Genomic DNA, 13,962 nt, shown 5'->3' with positions numbered 1-13,962 from the left:
TTTTTGGCACCAGTTGATTCTAGAAAAACACATTTCCACCAGAGTACCCCTTTAATTTCTCCTTTCTTTTCCAGACCTGCACTCAGATTAGGACTAGCTTTTGGGTGCCTTCCTCCCTGTATACTTCCTGTGCAAGCAGCCCACCCTGCATGCTTTCCCAACTCTCTAAACTTCAAACTGCAGTGTACATCCTCCTCTCCATGAAAGAAGCGAGGGGGAGAGCAAAAGGCCCATCAGATGGATTTTTTTCCTCACACACACTCCGCAGAAGCTAAATGGTAGGACATATTAGTTAAGTCAATATAGAAAATTGTTTAGTTTTGTATTCAGGAAACAAATACACATTAAAAAAATCAGTACAAAGGTACCCATAGACTTTCAATAACCTAAAGGCTATCTGAGCTGGTGAGTAACCCCCTTCTCTTATTTCTATCACTGAGAGAGCAATGATGGTCTTTTCTATCTGAGTAGCTGCTAAATAGGATATTTAAATTGCTTAATACATTTAAAAATATCTGTTCTCCCTCACATGGTTGCAGTGCTGTGATGAATAGAAGACCTCATGAATAGAAGCTCTGTGCATCTTCACTGAGGATGTATGCAGCTTTCAGTGAGGCTTTATGCAGCTTTCAGTGAGGCTCTGTGCATCTGTCAATCAAACAAAGACTCTTAAAGCAGGTGACGGCAATCAGGCACTGCAGAAGTATGTGTGGACAGCTATCATGAATGAATCAAGGTCCCGATAGATATTGTGGGGGTGCTAGCTAGACTCTATTGGTACGCTCCCCGCACCTGAGAGCTCCGGCTCTCGCTCCCCGCACATTCAGCTATCTTCCTGCCTGCACTGTACGGACACTGGAAATAAAGATATCGTTTGGCAAATTCGTGGGTGAGTGCAGCTTTATTTTTCAGTCTTACAGATTTTATTAGAGCAGCTGTCAATCAAGCTCAGTGCAGAGAAACACTTTCTGAGTTTGGTCTTCTGCCAGGCCGAGAGGAGACCAAACTTACTGTATTTATTGTTACAGGGAACGGAACAGAGCCACCTAGTGGAGGTTTTTTCTTTTACATTTTAAACATATTTATGTTGATCACTTTAAAAGCAAGTGAATAGGAAAGTGGCTGCTAATTACACAAGGAACACTATATTAACTCCTATATATTAACTCCTTATTGTCCTGCGCTGGCTCCCGCGATATAACGCGGGGTCGTGCGGTGATCCTGCCTCATACTGGGTCGGTCTCGGTGGCTATTAATAGCCGGGACCCGCGGCTGGTCCGGACATCACCGATTGCGGTGATGCCCGGTAATAACCCTTCTGACGCAGCGATCACAGTTGATTGCCGCGTCTAAAGTGAAAATAAAACCTTCCTGGCAGCTCAGTCGGGCTGATCGGGAACACCGTAGGGAAACCGCAGTGTCCTGATCAGCTGTACGGACACAATGAGGGTCCCTACCTTCCTCCTCCTTTTCCGACCGCCGATTCACTGGTCCGTAGCTGAGATCCAGAAAGGAGCAGTGGAGCGCCAATAACACTGATCAATGCAATGCTATGGCATAGCATTGATCAGTGTAAGCAATCAATGTACTGCATGTTATAGTCCCCTATGGTGGCTATAACATTGCAAAAAAAAAAAAAGTGCAACATTTTTTTTATAAAATTGAATTAAAGGGGTACTCCACCCCTAGATATCTTATCCCCTATCCTGTTTGCACTACAATGCAAGAATGTGCAATAGGTTACAAAGAAAAGTAAGTTAGGCTCAAAAGCTGTCTGGGCATGCTGGGTGAGTGTTGCAACAGATGGAGGCACACTGGTTGGTAAACACTGCTTTAGAGTCACAGTATGTTTACACATGTGTTGCAGAAATGTCTGTCATTTTTTCACGCATCAGAATGACATTTGCAGGAATCCAGGTACATGCTCCAGAAACAACCCCAGTTAGATGTATGAAATCAGTTTTTCTGCTGTGTTTAAACTTTTACTGGATCTATAAAAGATATGACTGACTGTTGTTTTTTATGGCGGGGGTCACATCACAATTTGAGCCTCCGGTGCACAGATACAATTTCTGAAACTCAGGACGGTTGAAATCATATCTATGCACAGACAGGCAGTGGACAGGTATGGACCCATTAACTTCTATGGGGCAGCAGACCCAATCGCAGTCACCTAGTAACTACAATCAGGTCATTTTCTGAGCACATCTGATTTTTGACACAGACTGAAAATCCCCTTAAGGCTAGGTTTCCACTTGTTTTTATTTATTTATTTTTTTTTGACAAAAACTCCAATAAAAACGCCCATTCTGCCACATGGCGTTTTTTTTTTTGTGAAAAAACACTGCGGCCAGGTGTTGGCTGCAAGTCAATAGTAAACTGCAAAATGCCAAATCCACTTGGCGTTTTTCAGTTTGGTCGTGTTTTTTTAATCCTTTTGGTGTTTTTGGGCTCCTTGGCAGTTTTTAAAAAACAACCTCTTGTCGAGACTTTGGCATTTTTTCGGGAAAATCTTGGCGTTTTTCTCCCATAGAGGTCTATGGAAGTGAAAAAATGCCAAGAAAAACGCCATGTGGATTTTAACTTTGATGTTTTTTCAGGCGGTTTTTATTCTTTTTTGGACTTCAAAAATAGCGATCCAAAATAGTGATGGAGATACTTTTTTTCTTAAAATTTCTTAGGGTATCATTAAAAAAAAAAAAAAAAGATACATTAGTGATGAAAAAAATTGTATTTAACAAAATGTATCTTTTTTAGAACAAAATATTTATAAATTTTTAAACAGGGATCAATTTATGTGGGCGGGTGGGGACCTAAAAATGCAGCCGACAATAATAAAAATGTAGTGTGTGTGTGTTTTTAACTATTTTGTTTACATTTTTTTAGGTAGTACTACAACTCACAGCATGGAACACACTGTTCCATGATGGGAGTAGTAGTACCTGTATTAATTGACAGATCGCCCCTGTGTGATCGTCCTGTATAATGTATAGCTGCCGCGGCCGCTCTTCTATGGTCTCTGCACTGCCGTATATATACAAATATTCCTATTTCCCGCAGAGAGCTGTGATTGGTCAGATGGTTCCAGCCAATCACAACTCTGTGGGATATATGAATAGGTGGGTATATATACGGCACTGCAGGGGACCATAGAAGAGGGGCTGCATCTATACATTATACAGGAGGATCACAGCGGGTGTCAGGAGTTACACTCACTGCGATCTGTCTATTAATGCAGGTACTACAGCTCCCAGCATGGAGCAGTGTGCGCTCCATGTTGGGAGCAGTAGTACCTGCAGTAAGGAACAGACCACAGCGGATGTCACTTCTCCTGACACCCGCTGCGATCCTCCTGAAGTGACTGTCGGGATCAGCTGTTCACAAGGCTACAGAGCCAGGTGAACAGCTGATGCTGAGCAGTATATATGCATCGTATATCTACTGCCCTGCAAGAACTTACAGTGAGCCTGCAATGTGTATACAGTATACACATTGCTGGCTCACTTAACCCCTTGCTGAGCTGTGCGCTATGCGCAAGCCGGGCAAGGAAAGAGTTAACTTATACTGCTGGACAGTGTAGGTTAACCCTTTGGGTGGTATACAGTACATATAGCTATCTATTTAGATAGCTGTATAAAGTGTATACAGAAGATTAAGTACCCTTTCCTCCCTCCATGTCCGTGTAGCTCCGCCCCTAGTGATGACATCATTAGGGGGCGGAGCTACAGACGGGATGCAGGGTATTAAGTCTGAAGCTCTGTTCACATTGTCCGTTTTGTATAGTGGGAACAGACCCTTCTGGCAGTGTCTACCCAGACAGGGAGACTCCAGCTGTTGCTAACCTACAACTGTCTGGGCATGCTGGGAGTTGTAGTTTTGCACCAATTGTAGGCTCCCTGTTTGGGAAGACATTGCATTATGGGCGCTCTCCCCTGCGGAGAGCGCAAAAAATGTCCTAACCCATTTTTTTGTGTTTTTTTTTTCTCATTTCAGATGTGTATGCAGAGGATTACAGCGGATTCAATGCATTACAACGGATGAACTGGATTTTTTTTTATTTCAATAAAATGGTTAACGAAGGCTGTGGGGGAGTGTTTTTTTAAATAAAATAATTTTTCCAATGTGTTGTTTTTTTTTTTTTTTTTTTTAATTTTCAGGCTTAGTAGTGGAAGCCGGTCTTATTGACGGAATCCATTACTAAGCCGGGGCTTAGCGTTAGCCCCAAAAACAGCGCTAACCCCCAATTATTACCCCGGTACCCACCGCCACAGATGTGCCGGGAAGAGCCGGTACCAACAGGCCCGTAGCGTCAAAAATGGTGCTCCTGGGCCTAGGCGGTAACAGGCTGGCGTTAGTTAGGCTGGGGAGGGCCAGTAACAATGGTCCTCGCCCACCCTTGTAACGTCAGGTTGTTGCTGTTTGGTTGGTATTGTGCTGAGAATGAAAATACAGGGAACCCTATGCGTTTTTTTTTTATAAATAAATAAATAAAATAAAAAACGCCCTCGTTAACCATTTTATTAAAATAAAAAAAATACAGTTCATCTGTTGTAATCCATCAAATCTGCCATAATCCTCTGCATACACGGATCTGAAACGAGAAAAAAAACAAAAAAAATGGGTTAGGACATTTTTTGCGCTCTCTGCAGGGGAGAGCGCCCATAATGCAATGTCTTCCCAAACAGGGAGCCTACAGTTGGTGCAAAACTACAACTCCCAGCATGCCCAAACAGCCTTTGGCTGTCTGGGCATGCTGGGAGTTGTAGTTTAGCAACAGCTGGAGTCTCCCTGTCTGGGTAGACACTGCCAGAAGGGTCTGTTCACATTATACAAAACCGACAATGTGAACAGAGCTTCAGACTTACTAGCCTGGTCCCGTCTGTAGCTCAGCCCCCTAATGACATCACTATTGGCGGAGCTACACGGACCGTGGGGACAGAACCGAGGGAGGTAAGGGGACCTCCTGTTCTGTATATACTATATACAGCTATCTATAGATAGCTGTATATTCTGTATACCGCGCAAAGGTGGTATAGGATCAGGGAGTCCTATCAGTATAGTGACACTATGCACCCCTGTATACTATATGGCCGCAGAGGTGAGTAGTGATGCTGTACATCACTCCTCACCTCCTTACACTCTGTGGACCGGGCGGTCAGCATCCGACCCACAGAGTGGTACCTGAAGACAGTGAAAAAACTGCCACAGGGAAACTGCCAAGTAGAAACCTACTTGGCGTCCCTTGAGAAAGTCGGGTGACGAAACGTACGTTGGGACGGTGGTTACAGGCTTCCATTATGGGTAAGTGAGGTTCATTTTACTATTCATTATTGATATGCTTTGGGCCCATTCTCTATACTAATCATGTGATATAGCAGTTAGCTTTTCATTACTACTGGGGCCCTTTCTGGACCCCTGGTTACTTCTTATTGAATAGGAGCCATATTACATCATTTCCTGACCTCACTATATATACATCCATTGTGATTATTACTTTTACTGTACCTGATCCACCTACGTGTTTACCGGTTGTATCTGAGACATCTCATTTTGTATTGCTTTATACATACACACCTGGTATTTTATCCTTATTGAAATTAGTCACATATGTGTGAAGTTTTTTAACATTTTGGATATAACATTAAAATTTTGCATATTTATCAGTAGCAATTGCTCTCTGTTTGAGTTTTTTCTCTTCTTTTGCAACAAGTAGAAACCTAGCCTAAAAGAGTCCCCTTTAAAGTTAATAGTATGTAATAGAGATTCACTAACATCTGTCTAATAAATAAATATAAGTATATACACCAGAAACAGATATATTTAAATAATCAAAATCTTTATTAGGTTTTTTTTCTGGCATTTTTTGGAAAACTGCCAGTGCAGTTTTTGAGCCAAAGTCAGAAAAGGATTCTACAGGAAGGAAAAGTATAGGTCCTTTTATATTCCCCTTTCCTTTTAAATACACTTGTGGCTTTGGCTCAAAAACTGCAATGGCAGTTTTCCCCCAAAAAAAGCTCCAGAAAAATCCTATGTGAAAACCTAGGTTTTAGGGAATCACAAAACAAAGTTTTAGGGAATCACGTTAAAAACAGTAAGGAATAGCAACAGTGAGACTACACCTGGCTGATACGTGCAGAAAAAAAATGCTGGTTCAGCTGTACAGGGGCCCAGCGTGTGAGGGGGCCAGCTGCCCTTTGAAAGGTCCTACCATGGAACCCGGTGCACATATGACGGGGCAACCAGTCTTGCCCCTTACCTAAACTGCTACTATGTAACTGCTACTTACTCTGCCTGCGTGGACTTCCTGGCTGAGGTGCATGCGGTGAGAGATGTCATTGCAAGCGCTGCGCCGGGACGCCGGCATCCTACACGGAATGTGCGGTGACATCACTTATAGCGCATACCTCCTCCAGGAAGTCCCTGCAGTCAGATGTAAGTAGCGCAGGCCAGGTAAGAGTGTGTGTGGGTGTGTGTTGGGGGGCTATGCTACCTAATATGAGGAATCTATGCTACGCTACCTAATGTGGGGAAACTATGCTACGCTACCTAATGTGGGGGAACTGCTTCCTACCTAATGCAGATTAATGTGAGTTGCAGTGCAATTTTAGGCATAGTACTTTTTTTTTTTGGGTGGAGCCCGGGAGGGGGGTCCAGACACATTCTTTCCACAGGGGCACTCTGCTGTCTGTGTCTGCCCCTGTAAGAGAACAAAGGGCATGTGCCATTGGTGTACATTGGTGCTCTCTCACAAATACTAGCATACATTATATCACATTATATTACTATGTGACCACATTGGTGACAACAATACAAAAAAAGGCAACTTGTATAGAATGAGACCTGAAATACCATGAAAGTGATTGCTTGTTGGATCTGCTGGAGTGAATGAGAAATACATTTTCACATTGTAAATGTACAGGTTCGGCCAAAAGAAGTCAGAACCATAGCTCAATTCAGTGAAAGCTCCCTGAGGAAGCCTACCGGTGAAACGTTGTAGGGGTCCTGGCACTGTGTGGGTATGTCATTGGGAGTTTCTTGCGTGATCTGCAGGCTGTTTTTTTGGAGATGTCCTTCATGCTTTCCTTAGCTTTCACTGAAGTAAGCTTGCTATTTATTTTTATTTTCTTTTTAATGTGATTCCCTAATAAAGATTTTGATTATTTAAATATATCTGTGTCTGATGTAACTTATAGGCATATATTCTTAGGTGTTTTCAGACAAGCCCTTTTGATGTTTTAATCCCTGATTATTTAGATTATAATAAATAAATCCAGCCAAAGTTTTCTTGGCTTTGTTGTGAACAAAAGTCATGATGCTAGTGTGAACAGAATCTAAAATAATATATACAAAAAAAAAATAGCTATACTATTTTTGACTGTGGAGTGGATGTCTGTCAAGGGTCTAACGTCTCGGTTTCACATTATTTAGCAGAAATGTGATACCAGCTCCTATAGACAGTCCAGAGACCTCAAATAGAGAAGTGCATAGCTGTGGAATCCAATACCACATGTCAACAAGTTATGCGAAGGATAACCCCATGGTGTGTGAAGAAAAATTGAGTAGATACAGTACTAAATGATGGTGATACTGCAAACTTTGCAGACATAAAAGCACACACACCGTTGTCATGTCTCTTCATTTTAAGAAATGTGCTTCTACATTGTGGGAACTCTTATTTAACCTGTTAAGGACCAAATGCATTCAGGTACACCCTTGTGTCCTGGTACTTAAGGACCAAGGGCGTAGCTGTACACCGTGAATCCTTAAGTGGCTTTGAAGGGAGCGCAGGAGCTGCACTTGCTTCAGAGCAGCAAGTGTCTGCTACTATCAGTAGCCAGACACTCAGTGCTAATGTCGGGCAGCGGCAATCTCATCACTGCCTGACATTTAACATTTTGGACGCCGTGATCAATGCTGATCACAGTGTCTAAAGTGAAAGTAAGAGGTTGCCCAGTGGAGCTCAGGGAACACCGCAACGTGATCCGTGATCGGGGAAGGTTCCGTGCGCTAAAATGGTGGAGGAGGGTCCCCTTACCTTCCTTCTGCAACTGATTGCAGATCTAGTGATGTAGCCTAGCTTAGCCAGGCTAGATCAGTAGATAGCCGATCACACTGTATAATGCTATGCCATAGGCATAACATTATATAGTGAATGCAATATAAGTCTCGTATGAGGACGTAAAGGGATACTCTGGTGGAAAACTTTTTTTTATATATATTTAAGTCAACTGGTGCCAGAAAGTTAAACAGAGGAAATTGTGTTTCTCTTTGGATTTCTTTTCTGTTACGACCACAGTGCTCTCTGCTGACACCTGTGTCCATCTTAGGGACTGTCCAGAGCAGCATATGTTTGCTATGGGGATTTTCTCCTGCTGTGGACAGTTTTTGACAAGGACAGAGGTGTCAGCAGAGAGCATTGTGGTCGTGACAGAAAAGAAATCCAAAAAGAAAATAATTTCCTCTGTAGTATACAGTATACTGGAAGGATTAAGATTTTTTTTTTAATAGAAGTAATTTACAAATCTATTTAACTTTCTGGCATCAGTTGATGTAAAAAAAAAAGTTTTCCACTGGAGTACCCCTTTAAAAAGTGTCAAATAAAAAATAAAAAATGTTTGTAAAATTACATAATTTTCCCATTTTATAATAAAGAAAAAAAAGTTTAAAATATTAACATATGTAATATCGACATGTGCGTTAATGTCCAAACTATTTAAAATATAATATTTTATGATCCCGCACGGTAAACAGCGTAAACATTAAAAAAAAAACAAAAACAAAAATACAGATTTTTAATCACATCATATACCAGAAAAAAAAATCATAAAAAGTGATCAAAAAGTCCTATTCAAACCAAAATTATTCTGTTAAAAACTATATATCACAGCACTAAAAAGGAGCCCTCATAAATTCCCATATACAGAAAAAAAATGTAATAGGGGTAAGAGAAGGGCAGTTTTATGCATACCAATTTTGTTTAAAAAATTGGCATTTTAATTTAATTATAACTGTGATGTCCTAGTACAGGTACACGGTCATGTGCTACCATTAGGCCCTGTCAGGTTGAGTCCCTCAGTGACCTGGGGGCTCCCCTACAGGGTCTCCCCTTTTTCTCCTGTTGGTTTAATAAATGTGGTATATGTTCCTTTAATGCTTAATCAGGATCCCTATGTCTAGATAGTATAAAGGACCTGTGGAGGTCTCAAGGACCTGTGAGTAAGCCTGTCACATGTTATGTTATGCAGTTCCATGATTTATTGCAACATGTACTCCCAGAGAGCACCAGCTTAACCTATGACTCACAGCTTGATCAATGGGCTTTAGTCCAGCCCCCCCAATATAGAAAGGGGTGGCCATTTGCAATTCTCTCTCTTAGACCCTACCATCTGATCTGAGAACTAGTCTTTGCTAAAGCAGCTACCAGAGATCTCAGGTCAAGTGATCAGCATCTGGAGTACCCCCAAAGCTACAAGTCTCTCCAGTAAGTCTACAAGTCTGTCTGCTGTCACTGAACCTAGTCAAGCCCTGCATATAGGCAAGTCAAGTTAATTGCAAATATTGGTCCAGCAAGCTACGAGGTCCTCTGGGTACTGGCCACCTCTCTGGGAATTCTGGCCTTAGCTGTGAATAAAATTACACCTGTCTTCTATTAAGTAAAGCCTCCGCTTGACCATAACTGGTTGTGGACTCTTTATTCCCTACTAGCCGGTGGGATAGCAGAGAATCCGGGCGTGTGGTGCTCTGGAACCCGATAAGCACACTGGCGTCACAAACACATAGAGGTTAATACCATCCGACCCCCGGGGTTAACATCAGTTAGCACCACTCACATCGCAACACCCGTGGTCCCACCATTTACCGCAGGCGCTCACCACTAGAGATGTCGCGAATTTAGCATGTTCGCATTTGCATCGCCGGGCGAACATATGTGAAGTTCGATCCGCCCCCTATACTTTAACATTGCAGTAAACTTTGACCCTGTGAGTCAGAGTCAGCAGACACATTGCAGCCAATTAGCAGCAGTCCCTCCCTTCCAGACCCTCCTACCTCTTGCACGGATGCCTTTTTACCCTCATTCAGCATGCTGCAGGCTTAGAAAGTGGAGGGTCAGAGAAGCTGCTCCTGCTGTATAGGGAAAGCAATAGCTAGGTTGCTGCTAGGTGGTGTATTCAGGGTCCAGTTTACTTCTAAAGCACTAGTGTAACATCTGCTTTAACCCCTTAAGGACCAGGCCATTTTATACCTTAAGGACCGGAGCGTTTTTTGCAATTCTGACCACTGTCACTTTAAACATTAATAACTCTGGAATGCTTTTAGTTATCATTCTGATTCCGAGATTGTTTTTTCGTGACATATTCTACTTTAACTTAGTGGTAACATTTTATGGCAACTTGCATCCTTTCTTGGTGAAAAATCCCAGAATTTGATGAAAAAAATGAAAATTTTGAATTTTTCTAACTTTGAAGCTCTCTGCTTGTAAGGAAAATGGATATTCAAAATAAAACATTTTTGGGTTCACATATACAATATGTCTACTTTATGTTTGCATCATAAAATTTATGAGTTTTTACTTTTGGAAGACACCAGAGGGCTTCAAAGTTCAGCAGCAATTTGGAAATTTTTCACAAAATTTTCAAACTCGCTATTTTTCATGGACCAGTTCAGGTTTGAAGTGGATTTGAAGGGTCTTCATATTAGAAATACCCCATAAATGACCCCATTATAAAAACGACACCCCCCAAAGTATTCAAAATGACATTCAATAAGTGTATTAACCCTTTAGGTGTTTCACAGGAATAGCAGAAAAGTGAAGGAGAAAATTCACAATCTTCATTTTTTACACTCGCATGTTCTTGTAGACCCAATTTTTGAATTTTTGCAAGGGGTAAAAAGGAGAAAATTTTTACTTGTATTTAAAACCCAATTTCTCTCGAGTAAGAACATACCTCATATGTCTATGTTAATTGTTCGGCGGGCGCAGTAGAGGGCTCAGAAGGGAAGGAGCGTCAAATGGTTTTTGGGGGGCATGTCACCTTTAGGAAGCCCCTATGGTGCCAGGACAGCAATAAAAAAACCACATGGCATACCATTTTGGAAACTAGACCCCTCAGGGAACGTAACAAGGGGTAAAGTGAACCTTAATACCCCACAGGTGATTCACGACTTTTGCATATGTAAAAAAAAATAAAAAATTTTTTTACCTAAAATGCTTGGTTTCCCAAAAATGTTACATTTTTAAAAAGGATAATAGCAGAAAATACCCCCCCAAAATTTGAAGCCCAATTTTTCCCGATTCAGAAAACACCCCATATGGGGGTGATAAGTGCTCTGCTGGCGCACTACAGGTCTCAGAAGAGAAGGAGTCACATTTGGCTTTTTGAAAGCAAATTTTGCTCTGGGGGCATGCCGCATTTAGGAAGCCCCTATGGTGCCAGAACCGCAAAAAAAAAACACATGGCATACCATTTTGGAAACCAGACCCCTCGGGGAACGTAAAAAGGGGTAAAGTGAACCTTAATACCCTACAGGTGTTTCACGACTTTTGCATATGTTAAAAAAAAAAAAAATTTTTAACCTAAAATGCTTGGTTTCCCAAAATTTTTACATTTTTAAAAAGGGTAATAGCAGAAAATACCCCCCAAAATTTGAAGCCCAATTTCTCCCGATTCAGAAAACACCCCATATGGGGGTGAGAAGTGCTCTGCTGGCGCACTACAGGTCTCAGAAGAGAAGGAGTCACATTTGGCTTTTTGAAAGCAAATTTTGCTCTGGGGGCATGCCGCATTTAGGAAGCCCCTATGGTGCCAGGACAGCAAAAAAAAACACATGGCATACCATTTTGGAAACCAGACCCCTCGGGGAACGTAAAAAGGGGTAAAGTGAACCTTAATACCCTACAGGTGTTTCACGACTTTTGCATATGTTAAAAAAAAAAATAATTTTTTTACCTAAAATGCTTGGTTTCCCAAAATTTTTACATTTTTAAAAAGGGTAATAGCAGAAAATACCCCCCAAAATTTGAAGCCCAATTTCTCCCGATTCAGAAAACACCCCATATGGGGGTGAGAAGTGCTCTGCTGGCACACTACAGGTCTCAGAAGAGAAGGAGTCACATTTGGCTTTTTGAAAGCAAATTTTGCTCTGGGGGCATGCCGCATTTAGGAAGCCCCTATGGTGCCAGGACAGCAAAAAAAAAAACACATGGCATACCATTTTAAAAACCAGACCCCTCGGGGAACGTAAAAAGGGGTAAAGTGAAAATTAATACCCTACAGGTGTTTCACGACTTTTGCATATGTTAAAAAAAATATTTTTTTTTTACCTAAAATAATTGGTTTCCCAAAATGTTTACATTTTTAAAAAGGGTAATAGCAGAAAATACCCCCAAAATTTGAAGCCCAATTTCTCCCGATTCAGAAAACACCCCATATGGGGGTGAGAAGTGCTCTGCTGGCGCACTACAGGTCTCAGAAGAGAAGGAGTCACATTTGGCTTTTTGAAAGCAAATTTTGCTCTGGGGGCATGCCGCATTTAGGAAGCCCCTATGGTGCCAGGACAGCAAAAAAAAAACACATGGCATACCATTTTGGAAACTAGACCCCTCGGGGAACGTAACAAGGGGTAATGTGAACCTTAATACCCCACAGGTGATTCACAACTTTTGCATATGTAAAAAAAAAAAAAAAATGTTTTACCTAAAATGTTGGTTTCCCAAAAATTTTTGATTTTTATAAAGGGCAAAAGCAGAAAATACCCCCCATAATTTGTAACACAATTTCTCCCGAGTACGGCGATACCCCATATGTGACCCTAAACTGTTGCCTTGAAATACGACAGGGCTCCAAAGTGAGAGCGCCATGCGCATTTGAGGCCTAAATTAGGGATTGCATAGGGGTGGACATAGGGGTATTCTACGCCAGTGATTCCCAAATAGGGTGCCTCCAGCTGTTGTAAAAGTCCCAGCATGCCTGGACAGTCAGTGGCTATCTGGTAATACTGGGAGTAGTTGTTTTGCAACCGCTGGAGGCTCCGTTTTGGAAACAGTGGCGTACCAGACGTTTTTCATTTTTATTGGGGAGGGGAGGGGGGCTGTGTAGGGGTATGTGTATATGTAGTGTTTTTTACTTTTTATTTTATTGTGTGTTAGTGTAGTGTAGTGTTTTTAGGGTACAGTCGCACGGGCGGGGGGTTCACAGTAGTTTCTCGCTGGCAGTTTGAGCAGCGGCAGAAAATTTGCCTCAGCTCAAACTTGCAGCTGGATACTTACTGTAATCCTCCGCCCATGTGAGTGTACCCTGTACGTTCACATTGGGGGGGGGGGGGACATCCAGCTGTTGCAAAACTACAACTCCCAGCATGTACGGTCTATCAGTGCATGCTGGGAGTTGTAGTTTTGCAACAGCTGGAGGCTCCGTTTTGGAAACGGTGGCGTACCAGACGTTTTTCATTTTTATTGTAGGGGTATGTGTATATGTAGTGTTTTTTTACTTTTTATTTTATTGTGTGTTAGTGTAGTGTTTTTAGGGTACAGTCGCACGGGCGGGGGGTTCACAGTAGTTTCTCGCTGGCAGCTTGAGCTGCAGCAGAAAATTTGCTGCAGCTCAAACTTGCAGCCGGATACTTACTGTAATCCTCCGCCCATGTGAGTGTACCCTGTACATTCACATTGGGGGGGGGGGGGGAACATCCAGCTGTTGCAAAACTACAACTCCCAGCATGTACGGTCTATCAGTGCATGCTGGGAGTTGTAGTTTTGCAACAGCTGGAGACACACAGGTTGTGAAACATCGAGTTTGACAACAAACTCAGTGTTTTGCAACCAGTGTGCCTTCAGCTGTTGCAAAAGCTACAACCCCCAGCATGTACGGACAGCGGAAGGGCATGCTGGGTGTTGTAGTTATGCAACAGCCGGAGGCATACTACTTTGGCTGGGGATGCTGGGGATTGTAGTTATGCAACAGC

This window comes from Hyla sarda, chromosome 4 (assembly GCF_029499605.1).
Source record: "Hyla sarda isolate aHylSar1 chromosome 4, aHylSar1.hap1, whole genome shotgun sequence".
NCBI lineage: Eukaryota > Metazoa > Chordata > Amphibia > Anura > Hylidae > Hyla > Hyla sarda.
Note: the sequence above shows the minus strand (reverse complement) of the source record.